This window comes from Hyperolius riggenbachi, chromosome 6 (assembly GCF_040937935.1).
Source record: "Hyperolius riggenbachi isolate aHypRig1 chromosome 6, aHypRig1.pri, whole genome shotgun sequence".
Classification (NCBI taxonomy): domain Eukaryota; kingdom Metazoa; phylum Chordata; class Amphibia; order Anura; family Hyperoliidae; genus Hyperolius; species Hyperolius riggenbachi.
The window spans coordinates 67,595,755-67,609,330 of NC_090651.1; the positions used below are offsets into that span (position 1 = coordinate 67,595,755).

Consider the following 13,576-nt stretch of genomic DNA (forward strand, 5'->3'; position numbering starts at 1 on the left):
AAACCACGGTATACCGTCATACCGGTATACCGCAGCAACCCTAACTGCTACTACACATACTGAACAGTTACTTATCTCATATGTTTATTTTCAGTTCAGGATTGCTTTAGCTGTGACCTTTCACCTTTTACTAACCCACAAAATTATTCAGACTACCCACTTTTACATTAATTTTCCTGGTTTCAACATCAAAAACACCTCCTATAGCTACATATTGCTGTATATTCTATGTAACTCTGCCTTCCCAGTGATGCTTAGTCTAGGCTAATTAGATATGCAGAATTCTGACTCCCAGCACATTCTGGGGTACCAGGTATGTTCTGTACTGGCTTAGGAGTTCTCAGAAACCGAGATCACCTGCCACTACCAGGACTAAAGATGTCACCACCTGTGATACATTTCAAAGTATAAATCAGAGTATCAGGATCAAACATATTTTAATAGGCAAGCACGACTGGGCCATGCCCAGAATTGGGTTTGGCACAAACATTGCTTTAAGTAGAATAAAGATAATACAACAAGCACAAATAGGAGTGACCACAGGATACAATTTCAAGCACTGTGTTAAACAAGACAGTCTGTCTTCAGCAGCAACCTTAGGGGGAAAATAGTGATGGGTGAGGGTGCTGGAGGTGGGAGACATTCAAGAGGTTATCAGCAGAGGGGAAAAGGGCGTTCCTTTGCCTCGAAATTCTGGTGGCTGTGGTCCAGAACCTGCGGTCTCATGGGAACAGACTGAAAAAGTGATGGCCAGGGTGTGAGGGGGCATTGGCAATCCTAAGTGCTTTGCAGTCTGGAGTTGTAGAGGAGGTCAAATGCCCTTAGGGGTCTTGTGGCTGATCGGATGACTCTCTGGAGCTGGTATCCGTCTCTGGTGAGTATAAATCAGGGCGAGGAAAGATTTTATAATTGGAAAACACTCAATAAATCATTTATAAAATATTGTAAAAAGAAAAATATGCAATTTTATTAATTACATTCTTTTCCCCACAGTTCCTCTTTAACCTTCTCTTTATCTAACCTACTTGACCTTCCATTATGCTTAAAAGGACTCCGAGCAGTGCAGAAACTATGGAAAGATGCATATCATTTGAAAGCTCTCTTTCTCCTCTTTCCAATGATATATAAACCGCCGCCCTACGCCTTTTAGTTTTCGCTATTTTCGCGATTGAAATTGCTGCGGCCGCGATTTCAATCGAGAAAATAAAGAAAACTAAAAGGCGTAGGGCGACGATTTAGGTGTCACCAGAAAGAGGAGAAAGAGAGCTTTAAAATGATATGCATCTTTCCATAGTTACATTGTATTACACAGGCCGACTTTTTCTGCTGACACTGGGGAAAGTGTCGTCCTGTGTAATACAAGTAACTATGGAAAGATGGATATCATTTTAAAGCTCTCTTTCTCCTCTTTCTGGCGACCCCTAAATCGTCGCCCTACGCCTTTTAGTTTTCTTTATTTTCGCGATTGAAATCGCGCTGTGGCAATTTCAATCGCGAAAATAGCGAAAACTAAAAGGCGTAGGGCGGCGGTTTGTAGATCATTGGAAAGAGGAGAAAGAGAGCTTTAAAATGATATGCATCTTTCCATAGTTTCTGCACTGCTCGGAGTCCCTTTAAACTACGGAAAATACTTACTTATGGAAGTCATGTGCCCAACCCATCCATCAGCCCTCCAATTACTTGTTATAGACTTTAGATAATAGTATCACCCCCTGGCTACACAGAACAGCAGAGGTATGTGGCTGTGCATTATTATTACTAGTGCCATCCAATGCTTTTCCATACATTTCAATTGCATTCTTACCTATTTGGTTAGAGTGCCAGTTTAATCACAGAAAAAAAAAATGCATGTTGAACATGAAAATAATAAACAATCAGAGATCAGTAAGCATTCTAACATAAAGGTAAATATATACAGGAAGAAAATGTTATTAACCTGCCTATAGTCAGATTTACAAGCGGTGATTTGAATATATTACATTGGGGATTTGCATCTATCACCAGGCTGGCGTCTGTGAATTGTCCATCGATTGTGCTTCGAGTCGCGGGGGGATTTCACGAGTGAAAGAGATTTCATCACTTGGGATGGAGGGAAAATTAACTGTCAGCTGCAAAATTGCTTTTACTAAAAAAGACCTTAATTATGGGAAAATCCCGCTGGAGTCTCGGTGAAAGGCGGGAGTCTAGTAAGGGTTGGCTACAGATGCGATTGGCACCCTGGAATAACGTGTAGACACTTCCCCGCAGGGAAGAGCGCTAATACGTTTTTTATGAAAAACAATTACTTTTCATTCCTTTATTCATTGAGGTCACCAGCGTGTTTTTTTTCTTTATTGTAATGTTAGCTAAGTAATCTATATATAGAGAGAATGAGGTGATGAATGAGGGTAATTCAATAAGATGTCTGTGTCCTTGTATCTGCTGGCGGCATGTTAAAGGAAACCTGCACTGATAGCAATACAGAGGCTGCTATGGCTGATCTCCATGTAAAATTCATAGCTTTGTTATTGCAAAGCAATACTTTACAGTGCCAGGGTGTAGAGGACTGATGGTGGCGGGTGCATGATGGAGTGGCATGTAGGGGCGGGGTGTGCAGGAGAACAATGCCCACAGCCTACAGTTGGCCAAGGCGATTTGCCAGAGGCACCAAGAGGAATCGGGGGCCATACACATGCTAGATTCTCGTTAGAGGCTCGTTAAAGAACCATCTAGGTTTAAAGCAAACCCGTGAGGTTTGTTAAAGTTAGATACTTACCTTGGTAGAGAGAAGCCTCTGGATCCTCCAGAGGCTTCCCCTGTCCTCCTTCATCAGATCGTTCCAGTGCTGGGACCCCCAAAGCGTGGCCGCACTGCAAATGTGCAGTAGCATGGAGCCTCTCGGGCTTTGGCAGAAAAAGCCAAACCCGATCAGGTCCGTTCTACCGAGCAGGTGCGAGACCTCAACAAGCTCTTGCCGACGGCTTGCGCCTGCACAGTAGAACGGACCCACCTTTTGAAGGACAGAGCTCTGGAATGAATCTGCTGTCTGCCCTTGGTGGAGGGGTGTCACTTTGAAATTCCTGTACTACAGAGAGCAACGTCTTAACCCGAGTGGGGTCAAGTTTGTTCTCCCCACCTGTTCATGCAGTGGTTGCCTTTGTGGAAACCCACACTTGTAATTACCATTCCATTATTCATTTTGAGACGCTTTGAGTATTTACATACTGCACTTTAGTGGGCTTTTTTTTCTCTGTTTATATCTTTCAAGTACCATTGACAATGAATTCCAGAACATTAGTCTTCACTCAGCCTAATCAAAATACAAAGATCTATAAGTGATAGCTAAAATAGTAATTTTACCTGAAGTTCTTCAGTAAAAATTTGTGATACATTAAAGCGGAATGGTCAGCCAGAAAATCAAATTAAGTTTACCCACTGCTCTGTTTTCATTATACAGTCTATGTCCTGACCCTGCATTGCAAGCATTCCAGTATAATCATAAATGTTTTTGCTGTAATGAATCTTATCTCAGTCAGCCTAGCTTCTTTCTGGTACAATGCTGGGCAGGGGGATGCTTGTTATCACCCCTCCCACATCCCTGCTCCTCACTGACTGGCTGAGGGCAGTTCAGTGTGACATGATGCTGAGAAGAGAAATACTCCTCACCCCTCTGCAGAAGTTGCTGAAATACGATCTATATTGTGCTAACATCTGTTTACAAAGCAAGCTTGGTATGCCAGTGCAGTTTCTAGGAGAAAAAAAGAGTAAGGGAGGAAATGAAATCAAGACTGGCTTCTGTCACAGGCAGTAAAGATGGAAAAGCCTGGAACAGTTTAGAGAAAACTGTTATTTACTATCTGAAATTCACTAAAATCAAAACGTGGACAGTATAACACATATGTTGTTTAAGTAGAACAAGTATTTATCTACTTATATATGTGGTTCTTTTCCTGGGATAGTATGGCTGTCCCTGCTACTTTAAGAAGGAATCACTGTCAATATGGTGATTCTCACGTCTGTCCTCTTGCTGGACTCTTGTCTTTCCATGGTGTTATACACACAAAAAAAGAGCTTCTGATTGAAGAACAATATGTGCAAGACAACCAGTATACGCTAATCAGAAAATAGGTTTATTGAAGACATCTACACAGAGCATTAAAAACATTTAAAAACAATGGCGTGGCACCAGGGGGCCACAAGATGAATATACAATTCCCCCCAAAAAATGAAAAAATACCACTGAGAGCAATGGTCTACAATAACAATGCAATCAATAATATATATCCCAGCACAGCAGGAACACAAATGTATAAATTACAATGTACAGACAGTAAGCCAGTGACTCAAAAGTATACTGAAAAAAGCTGCTAATAATTAGCTGTAAACCTACATTCCTAAGACACTACCATAAAAATGACAAGTTCAGACCTCTATTAACCATTTGTGCCGCCCGGACGTGATCCTCACGTCCAGACGGCTTCTCTGCTGCGGTGCTGCGCTTCGGCACGCTCCCACGAGTGATCGCGCCCCCGTGCCCCCATGCTGTCACCCGGTAGCCCTGGGATCAGTGAACGGGAGCATGGTTCCCGATCACCGATGCGTGTTCCCAGCAGAAAAACCGAAGCGCTCTTACTAGAGGCTTCAGTCTTTCTGCAAAAAATGTTTTCCCTGTCCCCCTTCCGGTGATCGAGAAGCACAAGGAGAAAAAAATAAACTCAATGGTAAAACTCAATAGTAAAACTACATTTACATATTTTTTACATTACAATTTACACATATAATAACATTAAAAATTAACTGTTTATTTCTCACACCAAAATATTACCCAAATAAAATGTTTAATGGAAAAAAAATTACAATTAAAAAAAAAAAAATAGTTACCTAAGGGTCTGAACTTTTTAAATATGCATTTGAAGGGGGTATACTACGAACATTTTTTTTTAATTATAAGCTTGTAAATAGTGATGGATGCAAAACAGAAAAAATGCACCTTTATTTCCAAATAAAATATTGGTGCCATACATTGTGATAAGGACAAAATTTAAATGATGTAATAACCGAGACAAACTGGCAAATAAAATACATAGGTTTTAATTATGGTAGCGTGGATTATTTTAAAGCTATCATGGACGAAAAGTGATAAATAGTGAATTTTTTCCATTTTTTTCTTATTAATCCTGTTTAAATGCATTTATAAAAAAATAATTCTTAGCAAAATGTACCACCCAAAGAAAGCCTAATTAGTGGCGGAAAAAACAAGATATAGATCAATAAATTGTGTTAAGTAGTTATAAAGTTATTAGCGAATGAATGGGAGGTGAAAAGTGCTCTGATGCATAAGGTGAAAAATCCCCGCGGGCTGAAATGGTTAATATACAATCCAGATAGGTAGTTAACTGTAAGGAACCTCGCACTGACACTGCAGCAAAATGCGGAATGAAAAAGATGTAAAATACAAAGTATAGTTACCTGATGGCTAATGGTAAGAAACCAAAGTGGCCCCCTGTGCGCTCTCCCTCCACGTGTATCGCGGATTGACGGTAATGGTGTGACTGCAGGTCTGTCAGAAATGACTGTATTACTGTATTGGGATTTTCTCCACTGTATTTAGCCAGCCAGTGCCAGAAACTGCTGAAAGGCTGGTGATAATGAGATGTGACAGGTGTCACCCCTCCAGCGGTGACAGGAGATGTGCGAGTGCGGGGACAGCGCGGCCAGAGTCCGGAACATCTCCGCAGATTCCCATCTTATAATGCAGCATTTGTGATGCCTCTTATTTTTACAACATATCACTGTCTCTCTCTATCAAATGCGGGAGATAGAATGTTTCTCCATATAGAAGGGAACTGACAGCTCTGTGGGCTGCAAGACTCTGACTAGCAGGGCCGAGGGACCTTAAGAAAAGCCAAGTTTTGTTAAAAAATCCCTTTAGTTTAGCTTTTCAAATTGCAAGGAACAACAGCAAACATTATTTCAACTTGCTTCTTGCTTACTTTATTTAAACCACAGTCACAGTCCTTCAAAGTATGTAATGCCAAAGCGGTCAACAGAGAGCAATGCTGCTTTTTCAAACACTTCATTTTTGCTGCAGATCACCATTTTAGAAAGTAGATTGTCTCTATGGAAACCAAGGGGCTGCTTTTTCACTAGGAAGCGCAATGCGATTGCGCAACCTACATTTTCCATTTGCACTGTGAACTGTTGGGGACAATTGCGTTTTGAGGAAAATTGAAACGTACTAATGAAAAATGAGCCCCATGATTTATATGTATATTGTGGTGCTGTTGGAATCGGAAAAACTGCTGCGATTCACTTTTTGGAGAGGATCGTGGCAAGTGGAAAAGCAGCACTACTTCTACAATCACGGTTGTGGTGACATTGGCAAGAACTAATTGTCACAGAAGGCAATAATTTACTCCATTCAAGTGTTTGGAACTTCTTCTGAACACAATATAAAGGTAAATATGTTAGGAAAATTCAAGACCAGATTAAAGTGGATGTAATAATTTTTTATAACATTTAATCACAAAAATGTATGCTGCACTAAAAGGGAACCTGAAGTGAGAGGCAAATGGTGGCTGCCATATTTTAATATATAATATATAATAGTTTTAACCTGCTGGGCGGTCTGGACGAGCTCAGCTCGTCCAGTACCGCCGGAGCTTGCCGCTCAGGCCCTGCTGGGCCGATTTGGCTGAAATAAAAAGCAGCACACGCAGCCGGCACTTTGCCAGCCGCGTGTGCTGCCTGATCGCCGCCGCTCTGCGGCGATCCGCCGCGAGCAGCGGCGAAAGAGGGTCCCCCCAGCCGCCTGAGCCCAGCGTAGCCGGAACAAAAAGTTCCGGCCAGCGCTAAGGGCTGGATCGGAGGCGGCTGACGTCAGGACGTCGGCTGACGTCGATGACGTCACTCCGCTCGTCGCTATGGCGACGATGTAAGCAAAACAAGGAAGGCCGCTCATTGCGGCCTTCCTTGTTTATTCTGGGCGCCGGAGGCGATCGGAAGAACGCCTCCGGAGCGCCCTGTAGTGGGCTTTCATGCAGCCAACTTTCAGTTGGCTGCATGAAATAGTTTTTTTTTTATTAACAAAAAACCCTCCCGCAGCCTGCCTGGCGATCTTAATAGAACGCCAGGCAGGTTAATATATAATAGTTGCCTGGCAGTCCCTCTGATTAGTGTTGGTGTTCGGATTCGGCATAGCTGATTTGAAACACTCGAATAATCCTGACTGCCGCTGTTCAGCACCAAACAAGCGGACAGGGTCAGGAGGAGTTCACTGTCCAGCATGTCATGTCATGTGACTCTGGGCTCCTCCTGACAATGCCCGCTTGTTCGGTGCTGAACAACAGCAGTTGGGAGTATTTGGGTGTTTTAAATTGGCTATGCTGAATTTGAGCACCAACACTACTTTTGATATCTTTGGCTGCAGTAGTGTCTGAATCCAGCATAAGCATGTGGTAAATACATTAAGACTCCAGTAAGAGCACACGATCTGCATGCTTGTTACCAATTCTGTATTTTATACCAGTGTCTATATTTGGTGTATACCATTGTCCGTATTATTATGTACCCCATGTTTGTTCTTACTTTGTATAGTGCCACAGAACATGCTGACTATTTATAAATCAATCATTATAATGATAATAATAACTGAGTTGGACTGGGAAGGGGCATTTTCTGTCAGATGAGAACATGGGGAGGAATAGGATCAGTTTCATAACCTTAAAGAACGGATGCAGAAAACATCAGATATAAATCCGCCTGTGAGAAAAACCTGTCACTCTTCTATTATCTAATAATAATTTATATGCCAGCAATAGAGGTGGAGGAGGGGCAGACTGACCAATTATATGTTGAAGTAGAAATTGATCTGCAAGTAAGATGCAGTTTTTGAATAAGGGGCCCAGAAACAAAAGTAACTTGGAGGTTCCCTTAGCACAGCCCCACCCCCCACAGCAAAGTCACCACCCTGCCCCCCCCCCCCCCCCCCAGGTAGCTGCCAGGCCCCATCCCACCCTCCAGTCGCACAATATCATTAGGTCTCCATCGTATGTCCCCAAAAGCATTGGTGGGGTGTCAGTTATTCCCATTCTCTTTTACCCTACAAATGCAGAGTGCACCTCGCAGAGTCTTAGCTAATCCAGATAGGACACAGACGGCAGCACCGTGCTCTATGCTCTGGGCCTCTTCTCTTCCTCATTCCCTGCAGACATAAATAGGATCACCGTAGCTGCAGAGGATGGGGGGAAGGGAGAGACACCCTGGGGGGCTCCTACAGGCTCTGGGGCCCTGGGGCAATTGCCCCCTTTGCCTCTATGGAGGCTCCAGCCCTGAAAGTAGGTGACAGAGAAGGAGGCGCTGCTGTTTGAAAGCAGGGGTTAGAAGGTCATAACAGCATATGCAGGAGAAGGTTTTATGACCAAAATGGGGCCCTGGGCAGAAATTACATAAGACTCTCAGCTGTGTCCTGCGCCCACCAACACGTAGGTTCATACTTGCTGGCTCGTCCTTAGTCATAACGTTGCTGGAGAAGGGAATACTAGAGAAGGCTTTATAGTATCCTGTAGGAATAAATATCACTTTTGTTTTCAAAAATGTATCCAGCAACTCAAATGTCACCCATATACATGGATATCACCAGGTGGAATAGATAAAAATCAGATTTACTATGTCTGGTGGACTAGATACTGGGGAAGCTCAATAATAGCCATAAAACCCAAACCTAATACAGACTGTGGAATTGACCATCAATTACTAGTGTATACGTTCAAGTTAAAATGGAATAAGAAGCCCTCAGCAGCAATAGCCACAAAATATGATCTTGAAGATGTACTGTCTGAATTTATGGACAATCTAAGGAATAGATTTTCAGCTCTAGATACATGAAACAAAACCGCAGAAGAGTTATGGGAAGACATCGGGAAAGTTATGGTTGATGAAAGTAGAAAGGCACTGAATAAAACCATGAAATAAAAGCAGGCCAAAATTGATGACAAATGAAACCTTGGAAATTGCCCAAAAAACTGAGGGAGACCAAAGACAGAAGCCTGAAAGAATGGGTTGTTGAATTAAACAAAGTATTTCAGCGATCTGTTAGACAACATTGAGCGAGATGGTATAACAATCTGTGTCATCAGATGGAGTCGAAAAATGTTAAAGAATAAAATCAATGTTCCTAAAAACATGGGAGCTGAAAAGAGATTTCAACCACAAAGTAGCATGCTAAGCGATGCTCAGGGAATACAAATTAAACGAGAGATCAAAAAGTGATGTAAGAAATATTCTTAGTCATTAGATAATGAAGACCAGCAGGTAGTTGAGCCATCATTGCAAGCATCACCATAAGAGCAAGAGCAACAGATAATAGAAGAGGAAGTATGGTCAGTACTGAAGATGCTACTATACAAGACAAATAACACTTATATTGCGCTTTTCTCCTGGTGGACTCAAAGCGCTTGAGCTGCAGCCACTAGGGCGTGCTCAATAGGCAGTAGCAGTGTTAGATAGTGTAGCCCAAGGACTCTTTACTGAATAGATTCTGACTTAATAAACAGGAAGAGCCCTGTGTCAGAGGCAGAGCCCTTGAAGCAGACCTGATGATAGGTAACAAAAAAAAAGAGTTTCAATTAACTGGGGCTTCTGCCAGCCCCCTGCAGCCATCCTGTGCCCACGCTGTTTCCAAACGATCCTCCAGTCCTCGGCCACGGCTCCATTTCTGCACCTGTGTTGCCCTGGCCGCGCACATCCTCGTATGCACTCCGGTGGGCAGGAGCGTCCTGCGCAGGTGCTGTACAAGAAGATCTCTACTGCGTCTGTGCAGTACGCTCCCGGCTATGGGAGTGTGAACGAGGATGCGCATGGGCCAGGGCACAGTGGACAGTGACTGCCAGAAGAGAAAGTGAGCCGCGATGGTGGAACAAAGGACTGTTTGGAAAAGGTGTGGACACAGGATGGCTGCAGGGGGCTGGCAGAAGCCCAAGGTAAGTGAAACTCTCTCTCTTTTTTTTTTTTTTAACATATTTTCAGGTCCTCTTTAACCATTACACTGTCAAGCCACTTTACACCATCCAGCCACTAGGGATGAGCTTCCAAATTCTGTGGAATTGTGTTTTTCGAGTTTCCGATCAATTGGCTTTCTGCAACAGAGATCAGTATTTGGAATCGAAGTGTAGAAATTGGAATTCCGCTAAATACCGCATTACCGAAACTCTGGGAAGTATTTAGCCAATTAGAAAGTATGTATTGTACCGCGATAATCGGAATTCTGCGGAATACCGAGTACCAAGACTCTAAATCTTGAGGCTAATCACAAGACTCAGAATTATTAGGCCAATCAGAGAATTCAGAGGTGTAACTCGGTTGCCAATTGGAAGTGCCGATTATGCATACGAAGTAGCACAAATTCACAGAATATAGCATGTTCCGCAAAAACGTTTGCCTCTTGATTGAAGGAGCTTTCCTCCTCTGGCCTGAATTAAACTAATACTGTCCCGCACTGCAGCCCGCCGATAGGCATTACGTTCCTCAGCCAATCATGAGAATGCGGCTGGAGGAACAGATGCGGAAGAACTCACGGCGGGTGATGGTCTATAGGGCAGCGTGCCTATAGGGCAGACATTTGAACTGCGCCAGACACAGGCTGGCTGCAGTGCCCCATCACCAATCCATCATCACTGATCTGCTGTCTGGTCACTCCAATCAAGAGGCAGGGGGTAGAGCTGAAAGTGGACTTGAACTTTTGCACAGCACAGAAGGAAAACATAGAGAAATCCACACTGTATCTACAGTATTTAGAGAGTTTAGCCTGTCTAATTCCCCTTCACTTGTGTCTAAGCACAAGCTGTAATTTGATCTCTCCCCGTGTCAGCTGACTGCCACAGCAGATAAGGCAGATAAGCTCATTTGAAAGTACAGGATGTTAACAATATGTCTGCTTACATGAAAGCAGGAAGTAGAAACAATGCAGCTGTATTGCAGTATTTGTATCAGCTGTAACAAAGAAATGTTTTTCTTTAAAGGTTATTATGCTATTTAAAGCTAATATCTTTTAGAGCTGAGATGAACTTCTGAGTTCAGGTCTGCTCACTGCAGCTTCTGAATGGCTGGATCATCCATCCATCCATCCATCCATCCATCCATCACAGTGAATGCCCATTGGCTGGGCAATGCGCGTAGGCAGGACAACTGTACTGTGTGAGCGCTATGAGGCTCAGGCTTTCCTGTGTGCAATGTAATTTTATTGGCATTTATTTTGATTATTGAAATTTAGGAGACACATACGCGAGTCAATCACTTGTTGCTGATTTCTGGGGGAAAGGTGGGTACCTCAGCTTATACGTGGGTCAGCTTATACACGAGTATATACGGTACATAAAACTTTGCAGGTGTGAGATGGATTCTAGAAAAGTCAAGAGTACCAACAGGTTGCCTACATTTTCTTTATAGATTGCGGCAAAGGCTTTGACAATGCAGTTGATGAAAAGAGTATGGAACACATTTAAAGGAACTCAGAAGCAGAATGCTTATTATACTTATTATCCTGATTTGGAATCATAACTCTGATCAAAAGTCAAAGGTCTGAACAGAGCCAGGGGAAACAAAATGGTTCTAAATTAGAAAGATTGTTTGTCAAGGCTGTATACGTCCTCTGCACCCTTTTATCTTGTATGGAGGGCATTTGACTCATCGACAACCTTTGATATGGGGAGGATATCACTTTGTTAGCGTAAATTGAAAAATGTCTACAGCAGCTGTTATGCACGATTAAAGAGCAATAGAATGCTGGCTGCCCTGATGCAAAGAAAACAAAGAAAATAACTACTGGCAACATAAATAACTTTTCCCTCAATAGAGAGGAAATAGAAGTAACAATGATAAACCCTCAGAAAACAAATAGCCAAGAAATACAAAGGTACATTGTACTGAGAAGTATAGCAATGAAAGGTCAGAATATGATCTTCAGGTGTAATGTATAGTATTGAATGAAGACCATAATACAGCTCATTCAAGATATGTTCTCAATAATTATATCTGGATGTGAAAGCTTGACTGCGAAGATCAGAACAATGAGGAAGTTAGATGCCTTCAAGTAGTGGTGCTGAAAGAGAATACTGGGCATACCACCGAAAGCACCAAGAACAAACAAATCGGGCATGAAATCAATCCTAAATGATCAAAAATAAACAGTAAATACTACACCACTTCTAGGGAAACAATGGTTCCATAATAATTGCACACCAAATTCCAAATTCACATTGAGATCGCAGTCAAAATAAGTCCAGGTTATAATTTAAACAGTCAAAAAGAGATTCCTTGTTGTGCTCTGCACTTCTCTACAGTAACCAATGCCTATGGATAAAAACTTTACATAGCGTACTGTATGTACAAGTGCTTAAAGTGCTCAGTGCCCAGTGAGAGGAGACAGGTGTCAATCTGTGCACATTTCCCTGCCCTATCATGCAGCAGCTCACTGAGTTGTAGCCACAGGCCAGGTGGATCTATAGAGACGTAGCTAGGGTTTTCACTCCCCCCCCCCCCCCCCGGAAAAAAATGGGTGTGGCCATGCATTAGAATGCGGTTGTGGTCATGGGTGGAGTCAAATGAACAAATTCTGTATATTTATAGTCATATGTGCCCCCCTTCCCCCTATTTAGATAGCCAAATGTGCCCCCATTCAGCCTGATGTACCCCAATTTAAATGGCCAAATGTACCCACTTTTAGAGAGCCAGATGTGCCCCCAATAGATAGCCAGCTTTTTCTGCTGATGTTAATGCTTCTGCATTCCTCTGCAGAAGTTTTCTCCTAATGTTATATGTATGTATGTTATGTGATAGCTTCACATTTTATCAATTAAATGCATTTTAAGCAACCAGCAATCAAGAAAGTACTCAGAGTAATTTTGAAAGTACTTTTTCGCCTATTTTTTGGGTACTTTTTCAATTGCAGAATGCTCAAAAGTTATTTTAAACAGATGAAAATTATCTCCAAGGAGTAAACTTAGGAGAAAAATGTAATTGGATTGGGCCCTATGATGTCTATGATTAGAGGACAACTGAAGCAAAAGAGGTATGGAGGCTGCCATATTTATTTCCTTTTAAAGGGAAGCAGAGACGACCTGTATGTAAAAAAAGGATAAGCTTTTATACATACCTGGGGCTTCCTCCAGCCCCATAAGCATGGATCGCTCCAACGCCGCCATCCTCCGCTGCCTCTATCGCCCGTACCAGGTCCCGTCACTTCCGGCAGACACGGCCAATTTTCTGCATAAACAGGGGCTCCTTCTATATCCTTACGCATGCGCCTGCGTATTATGGAGGCGCATGCGTACGGATATGGAGGGAGCCTCTGTGATGCGGAAAATTGGCCGCGTCCGCCGGCAGTGACGCACTACGTTTACGTCGACTGACCCGACTGGCCAAAACTACGGGACCCGGTACCGGTGGATAGAGGAAGCGGAGGACGGCGGCGCGGGAGAGATCCAGGCTTATGGGGCTGGAGGAAGCCCCAGGTATGTATAACATTTTTTTCATCCAAGGCTCTGGTTCTCTTTAAGCAATACCAGTTGCCTGGCAGCACTGCTGATCCTCTGCCTCTAAT

At 42.9% G+C, this 13,576-nt stretch overlaps 1 long non-coding RNA gene across 1 annotated transcript; it reads right to left on the reverse strand.

Moving 5' to 3' along the window:
- Positions 1-422: 422 nt before the first annotated feature.
- LOC137522451 (uncharacterized) lies at positions 423-5,532 on the reverse strand. The gene is made up of 2 exons (XR_011022298.1): positions 5,449-5,532; positions 423-871 (listed from the first exon to the last, which is right to left on the reverse strand). It is a non-coding gene; the product is annotated as an uncharacterized lncRNA (long non-coding RNA).
- Positions 5,533-13,576: the final 8,044 nt, after the last annotated feature.